At 48.8% G+C, this 6,372-nt stretch overlaps 1 long non-coding RNA gene across 1 annotated transcript in view; it reads left to right on the forward strand.

Moving 5' to 3' along the window:
• Positions 1 to 824: 824 nt before the first annotated feature.
• The window catches only part of LOC125487442, a 12,534-nt gene continuing 6,986 nt past the window's right edge, over positions 825 to 6,372 (forward strand). The window contains exon 1 of the long non-coding RNA XR_007265900.1: positions 825 to 970. This is a non-coding gene — a long non-coding RNA (uncharacterized LOC125487442). The remainder of the gene's footprint in view (positions 971 to 6,372) is intronic.

Here is a 6,372-nt window from a genome sequence, read left to right on the forward strand (position 1 = left end):
CTCCTCTGCTCCAGACCAGACAACCTCCTGGTAAATCTCCCTCTGCACCCTCTCCATTGCAGTTACATCCCTCCTATGATGTGGATTCCAGAACTACACACAACACTCCAGCTGTGGCCTCACCAACATTTTGGACAGTTCCAGCACAATCTCCCTGCTCTTGCACCGTAGGCCTTGACCTTCTCAAGGCCTACAAGGGACGGGCAATAAACGTTGGCCCAGTCCATGACAGCCACATCCCATGAAGGAATTTTTAAGAAGAGACCATCTGAGGTGTTGTCTTTTTGATGAGACATGAAACTAAGGTGCCCTCTATCCTGTTGGATGGATCTAAAAGATTCATAGTATTATTTTGAAGAAGGACAGGGGCTTATCACCTGCTGTCCTGGAAATTATTATCCTTCAACTCAGACCACACAATCCGTTTATTTGGTCATGGTCACATTGATGTTTGTAGGCACATTGGCTGTTGCTTTTCCTATGTTAGAAGAGCTACTAAACCTCAATAGTGCATAAGTTGAGCAATTGCACAGGGGTATGGAACACAGTTTCATTTTCGCAACATTAAGTGTCCCTACTATGCAGCTCATAGAGTCATCGAGTTTTTTTTTCCAAGGAGTGCTAGGGATGGGCAAGAAACAATGGCCAGCTAGCGAAGAGGCCATCCTGTGAAATAATTTTTGAAAGTTCCTTTAGTAATTTCCAGATCCTATGGATTAAGAAATCAGCACCTTAAGGAGGCCCTGTCTTTTTTTTTATGGTCCGTAGGCGCTGAAACTAGGGAAAGTTCAAAATGTCTTCTTTGGTTTCTCTTTCGTAGGGTTTCTTGAACCTCAAGTGGTCTCGTTTCACCCGTGTGGTCTTCACACGGACAGTCGCGATTACCCCTACGTTGTTGGTGGCTGTTTTCCAAACTGTGGACACACTGACAGGAATGAATGACTTGCTGAATGTTCTGATGAGTTTGCAGGTAAGGAGCTGTTTTTGCCTTTAAGAGACTTCACCTTTAAGGACTGGAGGTGCTGTGTGTACACAATGTTGCGACTCCGCCTGCCCAGCAGTCTGACTAGAGTGTGCAGGCTGTGCGAACACGAATCGGTCACCTTTTTGTCAGGAGAAACAGAAATTGCTGGAAAAGTTCAACAGGTCTGGCAACATCTGTGGAGAGAAATCAGAGTTAACCCTTCCTCAGACGTGATGGCAGTTCGGAAAATGTCAGTTGATATGCAGAAGATGGGGGGTTGCGTAGGGAGTGAACGATAAGTCGGGATAGAGCCTAAAGAGATAGAAGAAGAGTTGGACAGACAAAGGAGTGGATAACGATCTGGCTGGGAGGGTGAATAGCTGTTCATGGGGACAGTTAGTGGATAACAGTAGGTGGTGTGTAATAGCAGACCATGTGATAACAAGGCCTGGTGTGTGGGGTAGGGGTAAGGACATGGGAGAAGGTTCCTCAAACACTAAAGTTGTTGAACTCAGAGTCCAGAGGGCTGTAGAGTTCCCAAGTGGAAAATGAGGTGCTGTTCCTCCAGCTTGCGCTGAGCTGTGCTGGAGCACTGCAGCAAGCATGAGGCAGAGATGTTGGCCAGGGAACACGGTGGTGTGTTGAAATGGCAGGCAACAGAAGCTCAGGGTCTTTTGTCTTGTGCCCTGTTGTAATGTCTGTTTTATAACTTGCAATCTGCTTGGCTTCTTAAATAAATCAGGCCACAGAGTTAACCAGCGCCTGATGACTCATTGACTGTTAAACCAATATCAATGACATGACAGTTTTAACAGTAGTTCATACATAGCCCTGGTCAAAGCAATTTTGTTTGGACATTTCACATCTGCAAATGTTGTGCTGTATCTCAATGCCAATAAATGGGCAGTTTGGATCATCGATCATAGCAGGCCAGAGTAGACAATAATGTCTCTATCTCCTGAGAGGTGTTGGTGTTGTGGTGATCTAGAGCTCCAAGTAAATGTTCTGGGGATATGATGGAGTTCAAATCCCACCATAGCAGGCACTCAAGAAGTTTGATACTATCCAGGACAAAGCAGCTCCCGCTTGATTGGCACCACATCCACAAGCATCCACTCCCTCCATCACTGACGCTCAGTAGCAGCAGTGGGTACCATCTACAAGATGCACTGCAGAAATTCACCAAAGATCCTCAGACAGCACCTTCCAAACCCACGACCACTTCCATGTAGAAGGACAAGGGCAGCAGATACATGGGAACACCACCCCCTGCAAATTCCTCTCCAAGCCTCTCACCATCCTGACTTGGAAATATATTGCCATTCCTTCAGTGTTGCTGGATCAAAATCCTGGAATTCCCTCCCTAAGGGCATTGTGGGTCAACCTACAGCACATGGACTGCAACGGTTCAAGAAGGCAGCTCACCCCGACCTTCTCGAGGGCACGGTGACTCAGTAGTTAGCACTGCTGCCTCACAGCGGCAGGGATGTGGGTTCGATTCCACTCTCGGGTGACTGTCTGTGTGGAGTTCACACACATACTCCCCCTGTCTGTGTGGGTTTCCTCCGGGTGCTCCGGTTTCCTCCCACAGTCCAAAGATGTGCAGGTTAGGGTGGATTGGTCGTGCTAAATTACCCCATAGAGTCCAGGGATGTGCAGGCTAAGTGGATTAGCCATGGGAAATGCAGGGTTACAGGGATAGAATAGGGGGTGGGTCTGGGCAGGATGATCTTTGGAGGGTTGGTGTGGACTTGATGGGACGAATGGCCTGCTTCCACTCCATAGGAAACAAGGGATGGGCAATAAATGCTGGCCCAGCTAGCGACGCCCATGTTCCACAAGTGAATTAAAAAAAGAATTGATGATCTTGTAACAACTGTCAATCATTGTAAAAGCCCATCTGGTTCCTTCAGAGAAGGAAATCTGCCATCCTTACCCGGTCTGGCCTACATGTGACTCCAGACCCACAGCGACCTGACTGCCTCTTAACTACCCCCGGGCAATTAGGGATGGGCAATAAATCCTAGGCAGTAATATTCACATCCTATGAATGAGGCTTTTTTAAAAAAAATGCTGAGTGTCAATAAGTGGCTGGTCCCCAAAAATATAATGATTAGCAAGTCAGAGGTCATTTTCTGTTTACAAGGGGAGGGTGGGGGCTAGGTGGTATTGTCAACATAGATCAGGATATGGAGGGCAGCAGATCAATACTACCTCAGCGATAGTAAGACCTGCCGATGCTAGAGTCAGAGCTAACACAGTGTGGAGCTGGAGGAACACAGCGGGCCAGGCAGCATCACATTTCTGAAGAAGGGTCCCAACCTGAAACGTCAACTTTCCTGCTCCTCTGATGCTGCCCGGTTTCTCCAGCTCCACACTGTGTTATCTAGATCAATACTAACCCTGGCTGCGTATTTGGGCACACGCATGGAGCTCCCCTGTTGTCCTCGCCAGCACTGTTACCTTCAGGGAGCTAAAATTCCTTGCACAATACATTCACAGCTCCCAGACAGGCAGCCAGGAATGTCACACTTTCCAGCCCTCGTGCCTATCCCCGGTCAGCCTGCTTCCCTAGGCTGGACAGACATGGCCCCCTCCCCAGGTCAGTGTCTTTATAGGGACTCTATTTCCTCTCCCGCCCCCTTGATCATCCTCCATCGCTGTGTATTAAGTTCCGTGAAGACAGGGGAGACTGAAGCATTAAACAGCAGGAACTTTATGATGGAGGTGTTCGGTCTACAGGCAGCAAAGTTAGACTGAGCCATTTCCTGCTCAAAAATGGCCAATGGCATCTTTGTCATGTCACGTGATTGCACTCTTTTAAGCGACAGTCTGCCATGCTTTTGCAAATACACAACAGCGCGCAAATTGGAGCACCCGAAATGCAGTATCAATCATTGCTGAAATAGACAAATGTTCCCAGAGGGCAGTACAGTCTCAATGGGCTGAGGCACCTCTTCTGTCCTGAATGATCTGAAAGCGACAACTATTCACTCCAAAGTCCAGTCAGGACAGAACCTCACCTGCAGGCCGGCTACAAAAAAAAGAGGACGTATGGCTCGCTCGCAAAATCACGGCATTCTTATGGCGCCGAAGGAGGCCATTCAGCCCATTGTGCCCTGCGCCGGTTCTGTTCCCTAATTCCAATCCCTGTACACCATATCCATCCGAATTGGCATCCAGCGCCTCTCTTGAAGGCCTCAACTGAACCTGCCTCTACCACATTCTTGCCCAATACGTGACCAGGAAGGGGAACGCGATTCTGGTGAGCCGGCCTCTTCATGAGCCCACGTGACGTGCAAAAAAAAAGGGGCGGATGTCACACTCCCCGGCAAGAAACTTGACCCGCCTTCAGCGTTCCGAGGAGGGAATCGTAAACTCTCACCTCGCTGCTGGCTGGGGTGGCTCAGTGGTTAGCACTGCTGCCCCACAGCACCAGGTACCTGATTTCGATTCCACCCTCGGGCAACTGTCTGTATGGAGTTTGCACATTCTCCTTGTGTCTGTGTGGGTTTCCTCCGGGTGCTCTGGTTTCCTCTCACGCAATTCCATTCCCCTTCGCACCTTGTTCCCTGCAAGCTCAGCCCCAACCTTCACCTCCACCCCTGGGAGCCCCACCAGACTCCATCCACTATTACCCCTTTCAAAAGCCCAGAGAAGGTTACAAACTGGTTTCGGGAAGTTCATTTTGCTGGAGGTAAAACAAGTAACAGGATGCTTCATTGAATCATACAGTACGGGATAGGTCCTTCAGCCCACCTGGAGTCTGGACCACCAAAAATATATTACAAGAGCTCAATGCAAGCATCAAGAGACTTCTGAGTGAATAAAATAGTTAAAAGAGGCAGCAATGCCACGGTGATGTTAAGCGTCCCATTTGTCAGTTATTCTGAATTGTCCTCGTACATGACCATGACTCGGGGCTACAGAATGGGTCAGCGTGGATTTCTTGGTGATTTTGCTGCCATTTTGATTTGTTTGCATGGTGCCCGCAACTTCTCCCGGTCGTCCACCAGCCCCTGCACTCCCCCAACCTCATCAGTTCAGGGGGAATTACCCGCTATCTTTGTGCTTCAGAGGAAGAAGAGCTGGAGGCTAAAGGCTGAATTGATACTCACTCGCAAAGTGCAGACAAGTCCTCTCCTCCTGCTATGCCACTTTATCATTTCGTTTGCCTGTTTCCTTTATAAATAAACAATCATTTCCTGCTCTTGCCCTTCGTGCCAACTCGGCCATGGAACGTGGGCATCACTGGCAAGGCCAACATTTGTGTCCACCCCAACTTGCCCTGGTGCAGTGGTGAGCAGCCTTCATGACACTTTTCTCCTTCTGAGGATATCCTCCTTTATAATGTCTAGGGTGGCTCAGTGGTTAGCACTGCTGCCCCACAGCGCCAGGGACCTGGGTTAGATTCCACCCTCGGGCCACTGTCTGTGTGGAGTTTGCACATTCTCCTCGTGTCTGTGTGGGTTTCCTCCAGGTGCTCTGGTTTCCTCCCACGGTCCAGAGATGTGCAGGCTCGGTGGATTAGCCATGGAGAATGCAGGGACAGGGTAGAGAGGGGGGTGGGTCTAGGTGCGATGCCCTTTAGAGGGTCAATGTGGACTCAATAGGCCAATGGCTTGCTTCCACACTGTACAGATTTTGTGATTCCATGTTGACCCTTCTTCAGCTGAGAACAGCCTGTTGCCTTCAAGGGGAATTGCCCCATTTAGCTGTCTTGTGATCTTAAGTTATACATCCATGCTCTTGTATCCAATGAATGCAACAATATATAGCATCATCAAAAAACAAAGAACTGGACATGCTGTAAATCTAAAACAAAAACAGCAAGTTCTAAAGAAACTCAGCAGGTCTGGCAGCATTTGTGGAGAGAGAAACAAAGTTAACATGTCGAGTCTGGTATGACTCTTCTTCTGGCAGTAGCTGGGAAAAGGTGATATTTACGCTGAAGACAAGGGGTGGGTGGTAAAGGACTAAGTGGTTAAGTGGAGACAGATCCCAAGGGCCCACACCACCACTCAACCCCACTCAACCACTCAAAATCGCCCAGCTCTGTCCTACAGATAAAAAGCAGGACAAATCCAATTCAGTTAATTACCGCCCCATCAGTCTATTCGATTAAATCATTTATTGTCATATGTATCCAATGTAAAACTACAGTGAAAATTTTGCTGTACATATAGGGCGCCATTCACACTAACTTAGAATAAGATAAGAAGGAAAAAGACATCTAAAGAGAGTCCAACTTTCCTTTCTACGGCCGCAGTCCTGTTCCGGGCTTTCCAGCCTTCGCCATACCTCCACCAGAGTCCCGCTCTCACCGTCCCCCCGTCACCGTCACTGCCGCTGCCTCACTGTCACTGCCTCACCGTTGCCCTCTCACCGTCCCTCTCTCACCGTCCCTC

The sequence above is a fragment of the Rhincodon typus genome, chromosome 41, assembly GCF_021869965.1.
Source record: "Rhincodon typus isolate 14 chromosome 41, sRhiTyp1.1, whole genome shotgun sequence".
Classification (NCBI taxonomy): Eukaryota; Metazoa; Chordata; class Chondrichthyes; order Orectolobiformes; family Rhincodontidae; genus Rhincodon; species Rhincodon typus.